Here is a 24,340-nt window from a genome sequence, read left to right as displayed (position 1 = left end):
TGTGAACATGTTTCTGCAGTGATTTTTTGTTGTGTTAGACGTGCTTCTAGCACATCTGCTTTCTTAGATGGATTCCTGTATGGTGCCCAGTTAGTAAATTCGCTTTTGCGTCTACTTGTTAGATGCTTTCTTTAGTAAATGTCTTTGCCATCTAACAGTAGATGGACTCTAATGAAAAGTAGACATTAGCCCACGGAAATGTACCTAGGCGCCGTCTAGATACATTGGTAAATCAGGGCCTCAGTATCCAATCACCTCACCTTTCATAATGTCACAATATATATTCTCTCTCTCTCATGCAGATCAACTATGTTTAAAACAACCAAAAAGGTGAGCTAAAGGCTGCTATCCAATTAAAAAGGAGGTTATTTGCAAAATTACCCACTCAGTTGGGCTCCCACTGGTAAATACATAAATCCTGCATTTTACAATCCCTATTTGTGGGTCTCACTTGACATGAATTCACTTTATATGTCTACCCCTCACCAATTTGGCCTTAAGGCATTACAATATTTCCCATTAGACCCCAAACAAGCTACCGTCATCATAGAAGTTACACAAGTCTGCTTAATCCATAATTATTTTAGTTATAATGGGGAATTCTATATACAAATCCAAGGCACAGCTATGGGAACCAATTTCGCTCCCTTGTATGAAAACTGCCCAATAGTTTGGCCTTCCTAGATCGATCTTGAAGTTAGTCACAATAGTGGGGTAATACAGGCCAGAAACTTCACAAAGCCCACAGTGGGCAATTCCTATATACACTATGACAGCTGCCATTTCCCCAAATGGATTAACATACTAAAAAGGGGCAGTTCTGTTGGTTGTACATTGATTACATTGAACAAAGCATAGCCCTAAAAAAAAAAAAAAATTTTTCAGATGAGGGTTAGTCAACTGAACCAACAGAAAGAGCCTACAACCGATATTTAAACAGTAAACCTGAAAAGAAAAAATACCAAGAACAGCGACCATTCTACTTGTTTTCATTACCACATTTCACAATCAGCATGTTCAGATGGAAAGGGTACTAAGCATTGGAATATCCTACTAGAAGATCTACACCTTAAGACCCCACTACCTAATAAACAAAGTCACCTACCGGAGAGCTCCAGATCTTAAAAACAAAAAATAGCCCCCAGTAAACTTTCTCCCACTGTGTCCAACTCAGTCCACTTGCCTTATTCCCCTTACTGGCATGTATCAATACCGCAAGGCTCTGTGCAAGACCTGTTCCTTTGTCACCCATGGACAGAAGAATTTACTATAAAAAAATAAAAAAATAAGACTGCCAAATGTGACAATTTCTAGAATTACTCCTCTGATTTTATCTAGTATACTGCCTATCTTGCCCATGGCCCGAACTATAAGCCATGGACGGCTAATAGAGGAGGGGAAAGACAAGACAACCAGTGCTCCCATACACTTTGCAGAATATCACTACAAAATCAATCATTGGACATAAAGTCTGGGTGTTAGATCACATCCCCAAAACATTGCCAGGAGGCTGAGCGATTCCATAGGTTTTGTCAGAGAAACCTTTTAAAATTTACTCCCTGCATACTCTCCCCCCCAAGGGGTATGAATGAAGAATTGGAAATTTCCACCATCATGTAGTTTGATACATATTTCAACCTACTATACAAAAATTTATATTCCGTTTACATGAAAATTGAATTTAGAAACTTCTGGGGAAATATGGGGGTGGCTGGTCCAATCAGTGATTTTTTTCCTTGACATACCAGTGAGTATAAAATAAGGTATATATGCACGTAAAAAGTTCGATCAATATATAAAATCGTCCAATAGACTGTATGTGGTATAAGGCACCAAAAATAATTCCCACACCAGCGGGTAATTCCAAAGCCTGTGACAAGGAATATGGCAAATATGCGCACTCACCGACTGCACATAGAATATGCACATGTAAATATACGACTCTCCATCAAGTGGGGTATAAGCAATAGGCAGGTGGTGGGCTTCCCTCAAGAGCAGGAGGTCAGACTTGGGTGTAGTGCTCCGCTGTGTCCAGAGGTTTCCTTATGCTGTCTGGATGTAAATTATGGACAAAGGGCTCCCTCTTCTGGATGTAAGATGGCACCAGAAATAGCTCTATGGATGCTAAAAGCTCCTCCAAAAAAGGGAGCCAAAAGAAAATGGAGTGTTGCCAATAGTGTAGTATTCCTTGAAATTCATTGGATAAAACATCAAGTGGAGAAATAAAGTGGGGGTACAGTACATGAAAAATGCAGAGTACTGCAGCACTGACCCTTACATATGATGGCCGCCGGACCTCCTCGTGGTTCTAGCAGTGATGACGTCACACGCTGTCAGCTCCTCCTGAGGCCTTGTGCTAAAAGGCACATCAGAGGGGAAAGCTAACAGCCGTGTGACCGACGTCCAAAACTTAAATAGCGGAGATGGCGCATGCGCATTACCGCACCGCCATTTTCGGAGAACTGCTCATGCGCGCTTCCAGAGACACCATTTTGCCGTGGATTAGTGCGATCGTAAGACACAGTAAAGAGAATGGTGTCAAGATGCCAGTAGCCAGAAGCTGTCAGTGGCGCAGTTCCCAAGGGGATGATATGTAGCAGTTACTTGTGTACAGAACCAGAAGGCATGTGTAAAACAAGGGGGAAGAGGCACTTAGACAAACTTCCCTGATTAAAAATATATAAAAATAAAGAACCCCTAAGGTGAAAATCATGATTTATGTAAAAAGAAAAAAAACTTATTAAACTTAAAGGGATAAACAGATAAAAACACTTCCACGGCATAGAAGACGCTCAGGATGGCTATTTGCATTACCGCTCCGCCATCATATCAAAGAACTCAAATATGCGCAGACGTGCATTAAGACATAGTTATCAGAGTAATATTATAGATGCCATCAGCTTAGAGCAAAGGATGGCGAAGTGTCCCAGGGGAAATATATAACTGATACTACATATAGAGCAATGCCAGAGAGGAGAACATACATGTGAAGTTCCCCTAACTGTAAATAACCCCAGGGATGAAGATCATATTATGATCTAAAATTAGTAATAGTCAAAATTAGCGTCCATGGCATATAAAGGCGCCCAATCTTATTATCAATCACATTATCTGATATAAATATGTAAATCCGCACAATAATTACAGAGTCAGATACATACAAAATGTTATATAAAATGCCATCGTAGAGAAAAAATACCACAGGGATTTCAAAGACTACTCAGATCACGTAGTTTTTGATTGGCAGAAGATAAAGGAACCTACCTCCACTATTCCTGACTTCAAACCCCCAAAGTCAGGCTTTAAATCCAAATCTAAGGGGAAGGATCATAAGGTGAACTTTAAGGGTAGGCCCCATAGGAGGTAACTAATACTAATGCCTATGATTACCAACATTATAATGTCCCTACCTCTAATAGATTTGAACCTCTCCAGGATAATAACATTGGTTCCAGGAATTACCGTTGGCACCCTAATAATTACACCCCAGGTAATACGGGAAATGGGCCGTTTACTAATTAGAACACTCCCCCCAGGGGGTTTTCTGACTCTCGACTTAACACCCAGGTTTCTAGTTCTAAATATCCAAACCAATCCTATAACATGTATTACCAATCCCCACGACAACACAAGACCAATAATAACAAATTGAAAAAACGGAAGAACCCATTATTCATTTAATAGTTCTAACTCCCAATGGCAGAGAGACACTAACAATCGCAATTATCAAAAAACGGGAATAAAAACTCCCATAATCCTGCACAGAATAATACATATCAGTCCAACCATCATAGACAGCCTTTTTTAGGAGTAGGCCAGACACGCAAAAAGAGATACGGGTAGGGGAAAGAGGAGGAAGGAGGGCAAATGGACACCCCCAAAAAAAGAAGGGTGTAGTTGGCCATGGCATTTTTAACCTTAGCAATATCGAGTTAACCAATGATGAATTACACTTAACTTGATAAGGGCCTTAAATACGCACCTGCTAATAAAATTAATAAGTTCAACACTTATATAGATATACATAAATTTGCCAGACGACTATCCCTCAAAAAAGGTATTTCATTAATAATCCCATTACTAATAGCACCATCCCCGATGGGTTTACACATTCTAATTTGCGCAATGCAACTACGTATAACCCACCTCCGCAATCACAGTCCTATGTTAACCTCTTCAAAGAAAAGGTTTTGAAAGACCTAAGGAATATACAGTCAGGTCCATAAATATTGGGACATCGACACAATTCTAACATTTTTGGCTCTATACACCACCACAATGGATTTGAAATGAAACAAACAAGATGTGCTTTAACTGCAGACTGTCAGCTTTAATTTGAGGGTATTTACATCCAAATCAGGTGAACAGTGTAGGAATTACAACAGTTTGCATATGTGCCTCGCACTTGTTAAGGGACCAAAAGTAATGGGACAATTGGCTTCTCAGCTGCTCCATGGCCAGGTGTGTGTTAGTCACTCATTATCCCAATTACAATGAGCAGATAAAAGGTCCAGAGTTCATCTCAAGTGTGCTATTTGCATTTGGAATCTGTTGCTGTCAACTCTCAAGATGAGATCCAAAGAGCTGTCACTATCAGTGAAGCAAGCCATCATTAGGCTGAAAAAACAAAACAAACCCATCAGAGAGATAGCAAAAACATTAGGCGTGGCCAAAACAACTGTTTGGAACATTCTTAAAAAGAAGGAACGCACCGGTGAGCTCAGCAACACCAAAAGACCCGGAAGACCATGGAAAACAACTGTGGTGGATGACCGAAGAACTCTTTCCCTGGTGAAGAAAACACCCTTCACAACAGTTGGCCAGATCAATTACACTCTCCAGGACGTAGGTGCTTGTGTGTCAAAGTCAACAATCAAGAGAAGACTTCACCAGAGTGAATACAGAGGGTTCACCACAAGATGGAAACCATTGGTGAGCCTCAAAAACAGGAAGGCCAGATTATAGTTTGCCAAACGACATCTAAAAAAGCCTTCACAGTTCTGGAACAACATCCTATGGACAGATGAGACCGAGATCAACTTGTACCAGAGTGATGGGAAGAGAAGAGTATGGAGAAGGAAAGGAACTGCTCATGATCCTAAGCATACCACCTCATCAGTGAAGCATGGTGGTGGTAGTGTCATGGCGTGGGCATGTATGGCTGCCAATGGAACTGGTTCTCTTGTATTTATTGATGATGTGACTGCTGACAAAAGCAGCAGGATGAATTCTGAAGTGTTTCGGGCAATATTATCTGCTCATATTCAGCCAAATGCTTCAGAACTCATTGGACGCTTCACAGTGCAGATGGACAATGACCCAAAGCAGACTGCAAAAGCAACCAAAGAGTTTAAGGGAAAGAAGTGGAATGTTATGCAATGGCCAAGTCAATCACCTGACCTGAATCCGATTGAGCATGCATTTCACTTGCTGAAGACAAAACTGAAGGGAAAATGCCCCAAGAACAAGCAGGAACTGAAGACAGTTGCAGTAGAGGCCTGGCAGAGCATCACCAGGGATGAAACCCAGCGTCTGGTGATGTCTATGCGTTCCACACTTCAGGCTGTAATTGACTGCAAAGGATTTGCAACCAAGTATTAAAAAGTGAAAGATTTATGAATATTATTCTGTCCCATTACTTTTGGTCCCTTAACAAGTGGGAGGCACATATGCAAACTGTTGTAATTCCTACACTGTTCACCTGATTTGGATGTAAATACCCTCAAATTAAAGCTGACAGTCTGCAGTTAAAGCACATCTTGTTCGTTTCATTTCCAATCCATTGTGGTGGTGTATAGAGCCAAAAATGTTAGAATTGTGTCGATGTCCCAATATTTATGGACCTGACTGTACCTGCTAAAAACGCATTTATGATGGTTCTGGGGATGTAAAGGCCACCAAATTGTTGCTTGAAATTAAAGACTTGGTGATTAGGCTGGCTGACAAGGGAAGAGGGGTGGTGATCTTAAACAAAAATGACTACATAATGGAGGTCCATAAGATCCTTAGTGACACCACTACATATACCCCTTTACCTAAGGACCCTATGTCAGGCTATAGGAAGTCACTCAAGGCCATAATTAACAGGGGTTATAAACAACCAAATTTTAAATAAAACGAGAAAAAGCCTTTTTATGCCCCATAGTTCCTAAACTTCCTGTTCTATATATTCTTCCTAAAGATACACAAGGATCCTGTCCAACCACCTGGACGACCGATAAGTGGAATCGGATCCCTCAGTTCAAAAATTGGAGGAGAATATTGGATTTTTTTCTCTAACCTCTAGTCACGCAAACACCATCTTACGGGACACAAAGCAAGTGCTTAATAAAGTCAGCAATATGAAACTGCGTCCCAAGACTTTTAGTAACAGTGGACGTGGCTTCCCTTTACACAAATATTAAACATGCAGATGGAATGCAAGCAGCAGACTTCTACTTACACATTACAGCACTTTACCTACCATACAGAGACATTTTATCTTAGATTTGTTAGATTTTGCAATGAACCACAACTACTTCTGGTTCAATAAGTCATACTATCTACAAGTTAGGGGCGTTGCAATGGGGGCTAAATTTGCTCCCAGTCTGGCCAACTTATTCATGTCCCGATGGGAGGAGGATTTAATATATGCAAGGGACTGGCCAGAACTGGTGATGTACAAAAAAGGTATATTGACGATATCCTCCTCCTTTGGAATGGGGAGGAGGAATCTATGGTCAATTTCTTTTCCACCTTGAACAACCACCACCTTAACATCAACCTCACCTATGTATACAGCCAACAAGAAAAAAAACTTCTTGGATCTCACTCTTAACTATAAATGGCAAAATTGTGACCAAATCATTTAAGACAACTGACAGAAACAGTTATATTCCAACCAGAAGTTGCCATCATCCCAACTGGCTAGGCAACATCCCAAAGGGTCAATTCATGCGCATAAGATGGAATTGCACAGATGTTGATACCTATTACTCCCAAGCAGAAATCTTGAAATAAATTCTTAAAAAAAGGTTAGGAGGAATCCACTCTTCATAATACCATTCAAGAGGTTGCCCAATTGGATAGGAATATGCTAAAAAAACAAATCCAAACAGACAAAAGAAAAAAAAAATCTGTCCCTTTGTGACTACATTCTCAACCCAATTTAGACACATCAGTAAGATTATTCATAATAGGGATATTTTTAAAAATGGATCCTATTTTGGGAAAGGCCTTACCCAATAGACCGGAAATCATTTTTCGAAAAGCAACAGCACTTAGACATCAGATTGCACCAAATGTGGTAGATCCCCCAAGAAGCATTTCCCTGTTCAATGACCTTAAGGGAATTCACCCTTGCAATAGATTTGTCATTTGCAAATGCAATGGCATTAGAAAACATCGGTTAGATACCTTTGAATCATTTGTCACAGGTAAATCATACAAACGGTTCATCTCATGTGAAAGCAGATATGTTGTGTACCTGTTACAATGCCCTTGTCAGAAACAGTACATAGGCCGCACGATAAGGAAATTACGTGACCGCTTACGAGAACACAAAATATTAAAGAAGGGATATAGAGAACATTCCCTCTTTAACCACTATCGGTTGTTTCACAACATGGACCCTAAATCCCTCAAGTTTGTGGGTATTGACTGCATCTCTACCCACTGGAGGGGCATGAATAAAATGAGGGCTGTATCACAGGCCGAGACTAGATGGGTGTATGAGTTGGATACTTTACACCCACGAGGACATAACATTGAGATCGAGGTTGTTTTATTGACAACTAACTTTACCCTGTCTTATATTAAACATTACATATTTGCTCATACATACCCATTTTTGCTTGATTCAGAGGATATATTTTAATATTTTTGTATATCGTTTTATGACAGTTTGTTTTAATTTATTTTATTTGGCTATAGAATATTGATTTTTATGAATTTTACGTATTATACCTTTGTTTTCTAGGTTTATACAATGGAATTTTATATAACATTTTGTATGCATCTGACTAATTATTGTGCAGATTTACATATTTATATCAGATAATGTGATTGATAATATTAAGATTGGGCGCCTTTTATATGCCGTGGATGCTAATTTTGACTATTACTAATTTTAGATCATAATATGATCTTCATCCCTGGGGTTATATACAGTTAGGGGAACTTCACATGTATGTTCTCCTCTCTGGCATTGTTCTATATGTAGTATCAGTTATATTTCCCCTGGGACACTTAGCCATCCTTTGCTCTAAGCTGATGGCATCTATAATATTACTCTGATAACTGTCTTAATGCACGTCTGCGCATATTTGAGTTCTTTGATATGATGGCGGAGCGGTAATGCAAATAGCCATCCTAAGCGTCTTCTATGCCGTGGATGTGTATGTTCATCCCTTTTTTTTTTTAAGTTTAATAAGTTTTTTTTTCTCTTTACATGAATCATATGGGTTTCACCTTAGGGGTTCTTTATTTTTATATATTTTTAATCAGGGAAGTTTGTCTAAGTGCCTCTTTCCCCTTGTTTTACACATGCCTTCTGGTTCTGTACACTAGTAATTGCTACATATCATCCCCCTGGGAACTGCGCCACTGACAGCTTCTGGCTACTGGCATCTTGACACCATTCTCTTTACTGTCTTACGATCGCACTAATCCACGGCAAAAATGGCGTCTCTGGAAGCGCGCATGCGCAGTTCTCTGCGAAAATGGCGGTGCGGTAATGCGCTATCTTCGCTATTTAAGTTTTGGACATCAGTCACACGGCTGTTAGCTTTCCCCTCTGATGATGTGCCTTAGCACGAAAGGCCTCAGGAGGAGCTGACAGCGTGTGACGCCATTGCTGCCAGGACCATGAGGAGGTCCGACGGCAATCATATGTAAGGGTCAGTGCTGCAGTACTCTGCATTTTTCATATACTGTACCTCCACTTTATTTCTCCACTTGGTTATTTTATCCAATAAATTTCAAGGAATACTACACTATTGGCACTCCCTCTTTTCTTTTGGCTCCCTTTGGAGGAGCTTTTAGCATCCATAGAGCTATTTCTGGTGCCATCTTAAATCCAGAAGAGTGAGCCCTTTGTCCATAATTTACATCCAGACAGCATAAGGAAACCTCTGGACACAGCGGAGCACTACACCCAAGTCTGATGACCTCCTGTTCTTGAGGGAAGCCCACCACCTGCCTATTGCTTATACCCCACCAGATGGAGAGTCGTATATTTACATGCGCATATTCTATGTGCAGTCGGTGAGTGCGCATTTGTCATATTATTCCTTGTCACAGGCTTTGGAATTACCCGCTTGTGTGGGAATTATTTTGGTGCCTTATACCACACACAGTCTATTGGACGATTTTATATATTGACCAAACTTTTTATGTGCATAGATACCTTATTTTATCCTCTTAGCACTGCACTTTACCTTCCCATTAGTACTCTAAGGTTCGTGATATTTCCTTTAGTGTACTAGCTGCTGCTTATAGAGCGCTCACTGAATTACTATACACATACCAGTGAGTATATTAGGATTAGCAGGATACAGTTTTATTATATCTTATGTTTTTATATTATATTAGTTCTCACCTCTATTAAGGCTTAGGAAGAATAACACAGAAAATATAAAAAAGGTGCGGTGCTGATAGATATGACATAAGATCTATAAACCCATATATGTCTCAGATGATCTGAAAACACACTGTGATGTATAACAGAAATAAGGACCAATACTTAAGATAAATAAGATAAATAGGTAATAATGTCCAGGCGAATAAACGCAGGATCTTGCATAGAAACTAGTAAGCCCAGGATCAAAACGGTAAAATTGCGCACTCACCGGACGCGCTATATAAAAGCGCATATGTAGTATGACCCCTGGAAATCACTCATCAAGCGGGTACAGTGGGTATCCGGGAGCAGGCGATCTTGGTAAAATGGACAGCATCCAGATCCAGAGATCCTCTTTAGACTAGGTGAGTAATGAGCGAGGAACTCCCTCCGGTGGCCAAAATAGGTCAGATGTCCTAAAAATTAGTTAGCTCCAGGTAGGAGCCAAAAAAACCTCATAGTGTAGTAAGTGAGTAAAATCAAGAACATTTATTCCAAAATAGTATAAAACAGGGCAGAAAACACTGAACTAGTGAATGATAAAAGTTGTGTGACTGACCAAAAGTAATATGGCCGCTGGGCCTCCTCGTGGCTCCGGGCGGCTAAGATGTCACGCTCTGCTGGCTCCTCCTAAGGCCTTTCGTGCTCCAGCACATCAGAGGGGAGGCCTAGACATTATTACCTATTTATCTTATTTATCTTAAGTATTGGTCCTTATTTCTGTTATACATCACAGTGTGTTTTCAGATCATCTGAGACATATATGGGTTTAGAGATCGTATGTCATATCTATCAGCGCCACACCTTTTTTATATTTTCTGTGTATTTTTGAAGGTTTTGCTGTGATTGCCTTGGGTGCATTGGCTGCTGTTGTGAGAGCGCTCACTTTCTTATTTTTCTTTTATAAGGCTTAGGAAGTGTCCTGATTTTATATATGCTCAGAGTCTCGTAACTTATCTAACAGCATATGCATTTATTTTTGGATTGTACAATTTACACCTTCTATGATGGTTGTTGCCATGGCTTAGCCCATTTTTATTATGCAATTTGCACAATTTATACAATTTATCATGGTTTATTTGCACTGCTCTCTTGTAATCCTTTATTATGAAGTATATTGCATATAGTCCCTGTCCCTTTAAGAATGGCAGCCTTCAACTGACTTCACATCTTGTGTAAATAGCCAAAAATATTCCTCCTCCGTCAGCTTGACAAAGCGTGCCTGTGACGAGACCTACAGTGCACATGCTCGTGAAACGCATAACTAAGCTCTGATGTCATTACACCAATGTGAGCTCCAGCCCTCACTTCCGGGCACCACCATCTTGCCGGATCAGCCTGGAATAGTGATAGGGAGGATCTGGTTACTACACATTGTGATGACAGGACCTTCACTCTAAGGCGGTTTATCCCCGATGGACTAGATGCCATATTTCACCTGCTTTCCTGTAAGTGGTTTTTAATTGTGTACAATAAATGTTTGTTTCATCTACACTTAGATGCGCTCTCTTCTTTGGTTTGTTGTAGTTGAAGCTGCATGATTTCCAAGTATAATATAGATCACTTTAGATAACTCAATGTCCTTACACTGAAGGGGGTCAGTTAAAGAACCAATATAACTTGTTTTTCATAGATATGGCGGCTATGGCCAACAACCAAGCCTCCTTCACCCATGTCAAGGCTCACTTGCTTTGTTCTTACATTTCTAGTCATACAGGTGTCCTGGAGGCTGGTTTAGGACATTTGGGGGAGGACCAACACCATCAGGGGTGGATCCAGGATCCCCACTGGTGAGTCTGTAGGATTTCTTATTATACATTAACTTCTTGTGGTTTTTCACCCCCTCCCCTCCTAGCTCATGCACAGTTTGTTTTCAGTGTGTTTTTTTCATATGAATCCCCATCAACTGTTCGAAATTCTGTCCCGATTTCCACCATGCAAGATAAGGCACTTTCAGCTATGGTCCAAAAATTGCATGTCGTTGCCGACACACTGATGTGAAAAACGAATGATCCAACTATCAACATGAATGATAATTTGCTTTTCAGCTCATCTGTGGTCTGCTTAAAGCCCATCTTCCCTGCATCAAAGCACCACAATTAAAAAAAACACAACCCAATATCTATCCAGGCCTCCATTTTTATTTTATTTTGTTGAAATGTCACAATCTGATCTCATTGCTGTGATAACACCCAGAGTGCAGACCGCTGCAGGGGAGCAGGGTCCTGTTACTAAATGTAAGATGCTTTCAGTAACAGTAATCCTCAGCCTTACTGTCCTAGCCACATCCATGCCCATGGATGACCCAGAGGTTGGATAGAAGCAGTGCGTGGTCCTGGTGGCTTGCTCCAATGGCTGCTACAGCTACAGACATCAGTGCCAAGCTTATCAAATCAAGTAAATCATGGTGATGATGTATGATATTGCAGATAATGAAGAGAATCCAACCAAAGGAATCATTAAAAATGAGCCCAACAGTATACATGTGTATGTGAAAGTGCTTAAGGACTACACAAAAGGCGATACAGAGGCGGTGAAGGGAAAAAAGGATCTGGGAAGGTGATAAAGATATGGTCGTTAGGTCCACTCTTAATCAGCCTCATTGATCATGGAGCTCCGGGTCTGCTATCCTTTCCAAGTGATGACCTCCACATCGAAGAACTGAACAAGCCAGTCAAATATATGTACGATAACAAGATGTACAAAAAGATTGTTCTATACATCAAGTTCTGTGAATCTGGCTCCATGAAAATCATCTACCCAACATTGAAGTTTATGCTACCATAGCCGCCAACCCTCATGAGTCCTCTTACACTGAGAAGCAAGACCGATACCTCAGTGATCTTTAGAGTGTCAGCTGGATGGAAGACTACACAGTTTTACTGGTCAAGGCACACACTAATACCTGTCATGTGATGCAGTATTGGAACTGGACCATTTCAAGATGAAGGCAAACCAGTTCCAGGGTAGCGCTAAATCCGTGGCTTCTTACAAAACCCTGGAGCCGGTACACAATATGGACCTTATCCCTGGCCCAGCAGAGCCCATGGCCACCCTAAAGAAGAAGTTCCTGGCCATTAACAATTTGATTTTAATTCTAGTGATTTTATTTTTGTTTCTTATCCCTTATAATTATTTCTGTAATGTTTTACATAAAAAGATATGCCTAGCTACACTTAGTGCTGGTTGTCACACACCGTAGACACGATCGATTGCAGACGACTCCACACAGCGTTACTATTAAAACAGCATCTGAAAAGAAAGCGCCCACGGCAGACTAAATTGTGTCCTGCACATGCTCATTCATATCCGTGCATACATGCTGGAGAAGAGTCTAGTTCTTGACTGTCATGTAATCCTTTAAAAAGCTATTTACCCATTTAATTTTTTTTGAAATGTAATATATTTGTTTAAAATTAAGTCCCAATACTTGTGAAAGCAAATTTCAATGTGAACATGTTTCTGCAGTGATTTTTCGTTGTGTTAGACGTGCTTCTAGCACATCTGCTTGCTTAGATGGATTCCTGCATGGTGCTTAGTTCGTAAAATCGCTTTCACGTCTACTTGTTAGACGCTTTCTTTAGTAAAATGTCTTTGCCGTCTAAAAGTAGACGGACTCTAATGAAAAGTAGACATTAGCCCACGGAAATGTACCTAGGCGCCGTCTAGATACATTAGTAAATCAGGGCCTCAGCATCCAATCACCTCACCTTTCATTATGTCACAATATATATTCTCTCTATCATGCAGATCAACTATGTTTAACACAACCAAAAAGGTGAGCTAAAAAGGCTGCTATCTAATTAAAAAGGAGGTTATTTGCAAAATTAACCACTCAGTTGGGCTCCCACTGGTAAATACATAAATCCTGCATTTTACAATCCCTATTCGTGGGTCTCACTTGACATGAATTCACTTGGTCTATCCCTCACCAATTTGGCCTTAAAGCATTACAATATTTCCCATTATTAGACCCCAAACAAGCTACCGTCATCATAGAAGTTACACAAGTCTGCTTAATTGATAATTATTTTAGTTATAATGGGGAATTCTATATACAAATCCAAGGCACAGCTATGGGAGCCAATTTTGCTCCCTTGTATGCAAACTGGGCGATGGGCCTCTGGAAAGAAACTATATATGGAAAAACAGGTTGGCTGCAAATTGTTTTTGGGAGATATATAGATGACATTCTTGTCATCTGGGATGGTGCAGCTACATTAATAAACCTATTTGTGGAGCATTGCAACAGCAACTCTCATGACCTTTACTTCACATATGTTTCTGCCCCCAATAGTTTGGCCTTTCTAGATCGATCTTGAAGTTAGTCACAATAGTGGGGTAATACAGGCCAGAAACTTCAAAGCCCACAGTGGGCAATTCCTATATACACTATGACAGCTTCCATTTCCTCAAATGGATTAACATCCCTAAAAAGGGACAGTTCTGTTGGTTGTCATTGATTACATTGAACAAAGCATAACCCTAACAAAAAAAAAAAAAAAAAAACACATGTTTTCAGATGAGGGTTAGCCAACTGAATCAATAGAAAAGCCTACAATTGATATTTAAACCGTAAATCTGAAAAGAAAAAAAATACCAAGAACAGCGACCATTCTACTTGTTTCATTACCACATTTCACAATCAGCATGTTAAGATGGAAAGGGTACTAAGCATTGGAATATCCTACTAGAAGATCTACACCTTAAGACCCCACTCCCTAATAAAACAAAGTCACCTACCGGAGGGCTCCAAACCTTAACAAAAAAAAAATAGTCCACAGTAAACTTCCTCCCACTGTGTCCAACTCAGTCCACTTGCCTTATCCCCCTTACCAGCATGTATCAATACCGTAAGGCTCTGTGCAAGACCTGTTCCTTTGTCACCCATGGACAGAAGAATTTACTATAAAAAAAAAAAAAAAAAAAAAAAAAAAAAAAAAAGGTAAGACCTCCAAATTTGACAATTTCTATAATTGCTCCTCTGATTTTATCTAGTATACTGCCTATCTTGCCCATGCGCTAAATTTTATGTTGGCCGAACCATACGCTATGGACGGCTAATAGAGGAGGGGAAAGACAAGACAACCAGTGTTCCCGTACACTTTGCAGAACATCACCACAAATCAACCATTGGACTTCAAGTCTGGGTGTTAGATCACATCCCCAAAACATTGCCAGAGGCTGAGCGATTCCATAGGTTGTGTCAGATAAACCTTTTGGATTTACTCCCTGCATACTCTCTCACCAAGAGGATTGAATGAAGAATTGGAAATTTCCACCATCATGTAGTTTAATATATTTTTACCTACTATACATAAATTTTTTTTTTCCATTTACATGAAAATTGAATTTAGAAATTTCTGGGAAAATATGGGGTGGATGGTTCAATTGGAGTGACTTTCTTTCCTCGACATACCAGTGAGTATATTAGGATTAGCATGATACAGTTTTATTATATCTTATGTTTTTATATTATATTAGTTGTCTCACCTCTATTAAGGCTTAGGAAGTGTCCTGATTTTATATATGCTCAGAGTCTCGTAACTTATCCAACAGCATATGCATTTATTTTTGGGTTGTACAATTTACACCTTCTATGATGGTTGTTGCCATGGCTTAGCCCAATTTTATGTAATTTGCACAATTTATACAATTTATCATGGTTTATTTGCACTGCTCTCTTGTAATCCTTTATTATGACGTATGTTGCATATAGTCCTTGCCCCTTTAAGAATGGCAGCCTTCAACTGACTTCACATGTGAGCTCCAGCCCTCACTTCCGGGCACCACCATCTTGCCAGATCAGCCTGGAATAGTGATAGGGAGGATCTGGTTACTACACATTGAGATGACAGGACCTTCACACTGAGGCGGTTTATCCTTAATGGACTAGATGCCATATTTCACCTGCTTTCCTGCAAGTGGTTAATTGTGTACAATAAATGTTTGTTTCATCTACACTTAGATGCGCTCTTTGGTTTATTGTAGTTGATGCTGCATGATTTCCAAGTATAATATAGATCACTTTAGACAACTCAATGTCCTTACACTGAAAGGGGTCAGTTAAAGAACCAATATAACGTGTTTTTCATAGATATGGCGGCTATGGCCAACAACCAAGCCTCCTTCACCCATCTCAAGGCTCACTTTCTTTGTTCTTACATTTCTAGTCATACAGGTGTCCCGGTGGCTGGTTTAGGACATTTGGGGGAGGACCAACACCATCAGGTGTGGAGCCAGGATCCCCGCTGGTGAGTATATAGGATTTCTGATTATACATTAACTTCTTGTGGTTTTTCACCCCCTCCCCTCCTAGCTCATGCACAGTTCATTTTTCAGTCTTTTTTTCATATGAATCCCCATCAACTGTTCGAAATTCTGTCCCGATACCCAACATGCAGGATAAGACACTTTCAGCTATGGTCGGAAATGCATGTCGTTGCCGACACACTAATAATGCGAAAAACGAATGATCCAACTATCAACATGAATGTTAATTTGCATTTCAGCTCATCTGTGGCCTGCTTAAAGCGCATCTTCCCTGCATCAAAGCACCACAATTAAAACACAACCCAATTCATTTTTAATACTCAATATCTATCCAGGCCTCCATTTTTATTTTATAATGTTGAGATGTCACAATCTGATCTCATTGCTGTGATAACACCCAGAGTGCAGACCGCTGCAGGGGAGCAGGGTCCTGTTACTAAATGTAAGATGCTTCCTGTAACAATAATCCTCAGCCTTACTGTCCTAGCCACATCCATGCCCATGGATGACCCAGAGGTTGGATAGAAGAAGTGGTTGGTCCTGGTGGCTTGCTCCAATGGCTCCTACAACTACAGACATCAGTGCTAAGCTTATCAAATCAAGTAGATCATGGTGATGATGTATGATGATATTGCAGATAAATGAAGAGAATCCAACCAAGGGAATCATTAAAAATGGGCCCAACAGTATACATGTGTATGTTAGAGTTCTTAAGGTCTACACAAAAGAGGCGATGCAGAGGCGGTGAAGGAAAAAAAAAAAAAAGGATCTGGAAAGGTGATAAAGATATGGTCGTTAGGTCCACTCTTAATCAGCCTCATTGATCATGGAGCTCCGGGTCTGCTATCCTTTCCAAGTGATGACCTCCACATCGAAGAACTGAACAAGCCAGTCAAATATATGTACGATAACAAGATGTACAAAAAGATTGTTCTATACATAGAGACCTGTGAATCTGGCTCCATGAAAATCATCTACCCAACATTGAAGTTTATGCTACCATAGCCGCCAACCCTCATGAGTCCTCTTACAATGAGAAGCAAGACCGATACCTCGGTGATCTTTACAGTGTCAGCTGGATGGAAGACTACACAGTTTTACTGGTCAAGGCACACACTAATACCAGTCATGTGATGCAGTATTGGAACTGGACCATTTCAAGGAGGAAGGCGAGCCAGTTCCAGGGTAGCGCTAAATCCGTGGCTTCTTACAAAACCCTGGAGTCGGTACACAATATGGACCTGATCCCTGGCCCAGCAGAGCCCATGGCCACCATAAAGAAGAAGTTCCTGGCCAACAATTTGATTTTAATTCTAGCGATTCTATTTTTGTTTCTTATCCCTTATAATTATTTCTGTAATTGTTTTACATAAAAGATATGCCTAGCTACACTTAGTGCTGGTTGTCACACACAGTAGACGCGATCGATTGCCGACTTGCAGAGGACTCCACACAGATTTACTATTAAAACAGCGTCTGAAAAGAATGCGCCCACGGCAGACAGCTAACTTGTGTCCTGCACATGCTCATTTATATCCGTGCATACATGCTGGAGAAGCGTCTAGTTCTTGACTGTCATGTATTCCTTTAAAAAATATTTTTTACCCATTTAATTTTTTTTTTAAATGTAATATTGTTTAAAGCGAAGTCCCAATATTTGTGAAAGTAAATTTCAATGTGAACATGCTTCTGCAGTGATTTTTCGTTGTGTTAGATGTGCTTCTAGGATGTCTGCTCTCTTAGATGGATTCCTGTATTGTGCCTAGTTCGTAAATTCGCTTTTGCGTCTACTTGTTAGACGCTTTCTTTAGTAAAAAGTCTTTGCCGTCTAAAAGTAGACAGATTAATGAAAAGTAGACATTAGCCCACGGAAATGTACCTAGGTACTGTCTAGATACATTAGTAAATCAGGGCCTCAGCATCCATCAACCACCTCACCTTTCATAATGTCACAATATATATTCTCTCTCTCTCTCATGCAGATCAACTATGTTTAACACAACCAAAATGCGAGCTAAAAAAGGCAGCTTTCCAATTAAAAAAGGTTATTTGCAAAAATTACCTACTCAGGGATTGTAAAATGCAGATTTACTTACCAGTGAGAGCCCAACTATTTGTGGGTCTCACTTGACATGAATTCACTGTCTTTCCCTCACCAAATTTGGCCTTAAGGCATTACAATATTTCCCATTATTAGACCCCAAACAAGCTACCGTCATCATAGAAGTTACACAAGTCTGCTTAATCCATAATTATTTTAGTTATAATGGTGAATTCTATATGCAAATCCAGGCACAGCTATGGGAGCCAATTTTGCTCCCTTGTATGCGAACTGGGCGATGGGCCTCTGGAAAGAAAAACTATATGGAAAAAAAATTGGCTACAAATTTCTTTTGGGAGATATATAGATGACATTCTTGTCATCTGGGATGGTGCAGCTACATTAATAAACCTATTTGTGGAACATTGCAACAGCAACCCTCATGACCTTTGCTTCACATATGTTTCTGACCCCAAAAACATTTGGCCTTCCTAGATCTTGAAGTTAGTCACAATAGTGGGGTAATACAGGCCAGAAACTTCACAAAGCCCACAGTGGGCATTCCTATATACATGACGACAGCTGCCATTTCCCCAAATGGATTAACATCTTTAAAAAAAGAAAAAAAAAAAAAAAAAAAAAAAAAAAAAAAAAAAGGACAATTTTGTTGGTTACACATTGATTACATTGAACACAGCATAGTCCTAAAAAACAAAACCAAGTGTTCAGCTGAGGGTTAGCCAACTGAACCAATAGAAAAAGTCTACAACCGATATTTAAACCATAAACCTGAAAAGGAAAAAAATTCCAAGAACAGCGACCATTCTACTTGTTTCATTACCACATTTCACAATCAGCATGTTCAGATGGAAAGGGTACTATCCAAACATTGGAATATCATATTAGAAGTTGCACAAATTACAACACTACTCCCTAATAAACCTAAAGTCACCTACCGGAGGGCTCCAAACCTTAAATAAAATAGCCCCCTAATCTTCCTCCCACTGTGTCCAACTCTGTCCATTTGCCTTATCCCCCTTACAGGCATGTATCAATACCGTAAGGCTCTGTGCAAGACCTGTTCCTTTGTCACCCATGGACAGAAGAATTTACTATATAAAAATGGTAAGACCGCCAAATTTGACAAATTCTATAATTGCTCCTCTGATTTTATCTAGTATACTGCCTATCTTGCCCATGCACTCAATTTTATCTGGGCCGAAGCATACGTCATGGACGGCTAATAGAGGAGGGGAAAGACAAGACAAACAGTGTTCCCGTACCCTTTGCAGAATATCATCACAAATCAACCATTGGACTTCAAGTCTGGGTGTTAGATCACATCCCCAAAACACTGCCAGAAGCTGAGCAATTCCATAGGTTGTGTCAGAGAAACCTTTTGGATTTACTCCCTGCATACTCTCTCACCAAGATGTTTGAATGAAGTATTGGAAATTTCCACCATCATGTAGTTTGATACATATTTCAACCTATTATACACAAATTTATATTTCCATTTACATGAAAATCGAATTTTTTAGAAATTTCTGGGAAAATATGGGGGTGGCTGGTCCAACTGGGGCTACTTTTTTTCCTCGGCATACCAGTGAGTATATTAGGATTAGCAGGATACAGTTTTATTATCTTATGTTTTTATATTATATTAGTTGTCTCCCCTCTATTAAGGCTTAGGAAGTGTCCTGATTTTATATATGCTCAGAGTCTCGTAACTTATCTAACAGCATATGCATTTATTTTTGGGTTGTACAATTTACACCTTCTATGATGGTTTCCATGGCTTAGCACATTTGTATTATGTAATTTGCACAATTTATACAATTTATCATGGTTCAATTGCACTGCTCTCTTGTAATCCTTTATTATGAAGTATATTGCATATAGTCCCTGTCCCTTTAAGAATGGCAGCCTTCAACTGACTTCACATCTTGTGTAAATAGCCGAAAATATTCCTCCTCCATCAGCTTGAGAAAAGAGCGTGCCTGTGACGAGACCTACAGTACGCATGCTCGTGAAACGCATGACGCTCTGATGTCATTACACCAATGTGAGCTCCAGCCCTCACTTCCGGGCACCACCATCTTGCCGGATCAGCCTGGAATAGTGATAGGGAGGATCTGGTTACTACACATTGTGATGACAGGACCACCACACTGAGGCGGTTTATCCCCAATGGACTAGATGCCATATTTCACCTGCTTTCCTGCAAGTGGTTTTTAATTGTGTACAATAAATGTTTGTTTCATCTACACTTAGATGCGCTCTCTCTTTGGTTTATTGTAGTTGAAGCTGCATGATTTCCAAGTATAATATTGATCACTTTAGAGAACTCAATGTCCTTACACTGAAGGGGGTCAGTTAAAGAACCAATATAACGTGTTTTTCATAGATATGGCGGCTATGGCCAACAACCAATCCTCCTTCACCCATGTCAAGGCTCACTTGCTTTGTTCTTACATTTCTAGTCATACTGGTGTCCCGGTGGCTGGTTTAGGACATTTGGGGGAGGACCAACACCATCAGGTGTGGAGCCAGGATCCCCGGTGGTGAGTATATATGATTAATTATACATTAACTTGTGGTTTTTCACCCCCTCCCCTCCTAGCTCATGCACAGTTCATTTTCAGTCTGTTTTTTTCATATGAATCCTCAACTGTTCGAAATTTCGTGCCGATACCCAACATTCAGGATAAGACACTTTCAGCTATGGTCCGAAAAATGCATGTCGTTGCCGACACACTAATGATGCGAAAAACGAATGATCCAACTATCAACATGAATGTTAATTTGCTTTTCACCTCATCTGTGGCCTGCTTAAAGTGCATCTTCCCTGCATCAAAGCACCACAATTAAAACACAACCCAATTCATTTTTAATACTCAATATCTATCCAGGCCTCCATTTTTATTTTATTTTGTTGAGATGTCACAATCTGATGTCATTGCTGTGATAACACCCAGAGTGCAGACCGCTGCAGGGGAGCAGGGTCCTGTTACTAAATGTAAGATGCTTCCTGTAACAATAATCCTCAGCCTTACTGTCCTAGCCATATCTATGCCCATGGATGACCCAGAGGTTGGATAGAAGCAGTGGGTGGTCCTGGTGGCTTGCTCCAATGGCTGATACAACTACACAGACATCAGTGCCGAGCTTATCAAATCATCAAGTAGATCATGGTGATGATGTATGATGATATTGCAGATAAGAGAATCCAACCAAAGGAATCATTAAAAATGAGCCCAACAGTATACATGTGTATTTGAGAGTGCTTAACCACTTCCTGTCCGGACACTTTTACCCCCTTCCTGTCCAAGGCAATTTTCAGCGCTATCACACTTTGAATGACAATTGCGCGGTCATGCAATACTGTACCCATATGAATTTTTTACCTTTTTTTTTGAGACAGAAAGTTTTATTTTGGTGGCATTTATTCACCGCTGGGATTTTTATTTTTTTTACTATGTAAATGAAAAAAAGTCCAAAGATTTTGCAAAACTGTTTTTTTTAATAAAATTTTGCAAATAAATATTTCATCATAAATCTTGGCCAAAATTTATTCCGTTATTTTTTTAGTAAAAAAAAAAAAATCCAAATTAGTTTAGAACCAAAAATTATAATTTAAAAATTTAATTTTTTTATATTTTTTTTTACATACTGTCACCCTTGCAGTACAGTGTCACCATGGTGACACTGTACTACTTGTGGGGGGGTAATTTTTTTTTTTTTTTTTTTTTAAACACTGATTGCTTTTACACCCATATAAGATGTAAAAGCAATCATTTCTCTCTCTGTCTGCATTCTTGCAGTCATTGAGAAGTACTGAGTGAACTGTGATTGGTCACAGCTTGTCACATGATACAAGGCTGTTGTGAATAGCCTTGTACCATGTGACCTCTGATCATTCACAGATTTCACACGTAGTAAGCAATGATGCCACAAGTGACATCTTGCTTACTTCTTTGCATGTGATCACTGATTGGCCAATCAGTGATCACATGATCGTGACCTCGTACCGAGGTCCCGTCCGACAATCGGTGTTTCACTGGAGGACACAGCGGGCACCGGCTCCCAGGGAGCGTGTAGAACTAGAAAAGGAGGGGGTCATTTAGGGACGGCAACCCGCCCCTGGACTGCCACCGCCCTGCCATTTATAAACAGCAGGCGGACGGCAAGAGGTTAAGGACTACACAAGAGAGGCGATGCAGAGGCGGTGAAGGGAAAAAAAAAAAAAAAGGATCTGGGAAAGTGATAAAGATATGGTCGTTAGGTCCACTCTCTTGATCAGCCTCATTGATCATGGAGCTCCGGGTCTGCTATCCTTTCCAAGTGATGACCTTCACATCGAAGAACAGAACAAGCCAGTTAAATATATGTACGATAACAAGATGTACAAAAATAGATTGTTCAATACATTGAGACCTGTGAATCTGGCTCCATGAAAATCATCTACCCAACATTGACGTTTATGCTACCATAGCCGCCAACCCTCATGAGTCCTCTTACAATGAGAAGCAAGACCGATACCTCAGTGATCTTTACAGTGTCACCTGGATGGAAGACTACACAGTTTTACTGGTCAAGGCACACACTAATACCAGTCATGTGATGCAGTATTGGAACTGGACCATTTCAAGGAGGAAGGCGAGCCAGTTCCAGGGTAGCGCTAAATCAGTGGCTTCTTGCAAAACCCTGGAGCCGGTAAACAATATGGACCTGATACCTGGCCCAGCAGAGCCCATGGCCATCCTAAAAGAAGAAATTCCTGGCCAACAATTAATTTGATTTTAATTCTAGTGATTCTATTTTTGTTTATCCCTTATGATTATTTCTGTAATTGTTTTACATAAAAGATATGCCTAGCTACACTTAGTGCTGGTTGTCACACACAGTAGACGCGATCGATTGCCGACTTGCAGAGGACTCCACACAGAGATTTACTATTAAAAAACAGCGTCTGAAAAGAAGCGTCCACGGCAGACAGCTAACTTGTGTCCTGCACATGCACATTTATATCCGTGCATACATGCTGGAGAAGCGTCTAGTTCTTGACTCATGTATTCATTTAAAAAATATTTTTTACCCATTTAATTTTTTTTTAAATGTAATATATTGTTTAAAGTAAAGTCCAAATATTTGTGAAAGCAAATTTCAATGTGAACATGCTTCTGCAGTGATTTTTCGTTTGTTCGACGTGCTTCTAGGATGTCTGCTCTCTTAGATGGATTCCTGTATTGTGCCTAGTTCGTAAATTCGCTTTTGCGTCTACTTGTTAGACGCTTTCTTTAGTAAAATGTCATTGCCGTCTAAAAGTAGACTGACTCTGATGAAAAGTAGACATTAGCCCACGGAATCTACCTAGGCGCTGTCTAGATGCATTAATAAATCAGGGCCTCAGCATCCAATCACCTCACCTTTCATAATGTCACAATATATATTCTCTCTCTCTCTCATGCAGATCAACTATGTTTAACACAACCAAAATGCGAGCTAAAAAAAGGCAGCTATCCAATTAAAAAAGGTTATTTGCAAAAATTATCTACTCAGGGATTGTAAAATGCAGATTTACTTACCAGTGAGAGTGGGTCTCACTTGACATGAATTCACTTGGTCTATCCCTCACCAATTTGGCCTTAAAGGCATTACAATATTTCCCATTATTAGACCCCAAACAAGCTACCATCATCATAGAAGTTGCACAAGTCTGCTTAATCCATAATTATTTTAGTTATAATGGTGAATTCTATATACAAATCCAAGGCACAGCTATGGGAACAAATTTTGCTCCTTTGTATGCAAACTGGGCGATGGGCCTCTGGAAAGAAAAACTATATATGGAAAAAACAGCTTGGCTGCAAATTTTTTTGGGGAGATATATAGATGACATTCTTGTCATTTGGGATGGTGCAGCTACATTAATATACCTATTTGTGGAGCATTGCAACAGCAACCCTCATGATCTTTGCGTCACATATGTTTCTGACCCCAAAAAAGTTTGGCCTTCCTAGATCTTGAAGTTAGGAACAATAGTGGGGTAATACAGGCCAGAAACTTTACAAAGCCCACAGTGGGCAATTCCTATATACACTATGACAGCTGCCATTTCCCCAAATGGGTTAACATCTTTTAAAAAAAAAAAGAAAAAAAAAAAATGGACAATTTTGTTGGTTATACATTGATTACATTGAACACAGCAGTCCTAAAAAACAAACCAAGTGTTCAGCTGAAGGTTAGCCAACTGAACCAATAGAAAATCTACAACCGATATTTAAACAGTAAACCTGAAAAGAAAAATACCAAGAACAGCGACCATTCTACTTGTTTTCCATTACCACATTTCACAATCAGCATGTTCAAATGGAAAGGGTACTATCTAAACATTGGAATATCCTACTAGAAGATCTACACCTTAA

At 39.9% G+C, this 24,340-nt stretch overlaps 1 pseudogene; it reads left to right on the top strand.

Moving 5' to 3' along the window:
• The first annotated feature begins 11,840 nt into the window (after positions 1-11,840).
• Positions 11,841-12,800, top strand: LOC149470425 (legumain pseudogene; annotated as a pseudogene).
• Positions 12,801-24,340: the final 11,540 nt, after the last annotated feature.

This window comes from Staurois parvus, unplaced genomic scaffold, assembly GCF_062004578.1.
Source record: "Staurois parvus isolate SC_StPar_1 unplaced genomic scaffold, SC_StPar_1.0 ptg000046l, whole genome shotgun sequence".
NCBI classification, from domain to species: Eukaryota; Metazoa; Chordata; class Amphibia; order Anura; family Ranidae; genus Staurois; species Staurois parvus.
This window is presented reverse-complemented; position numbering and strand designations above follow the sequence as displayed.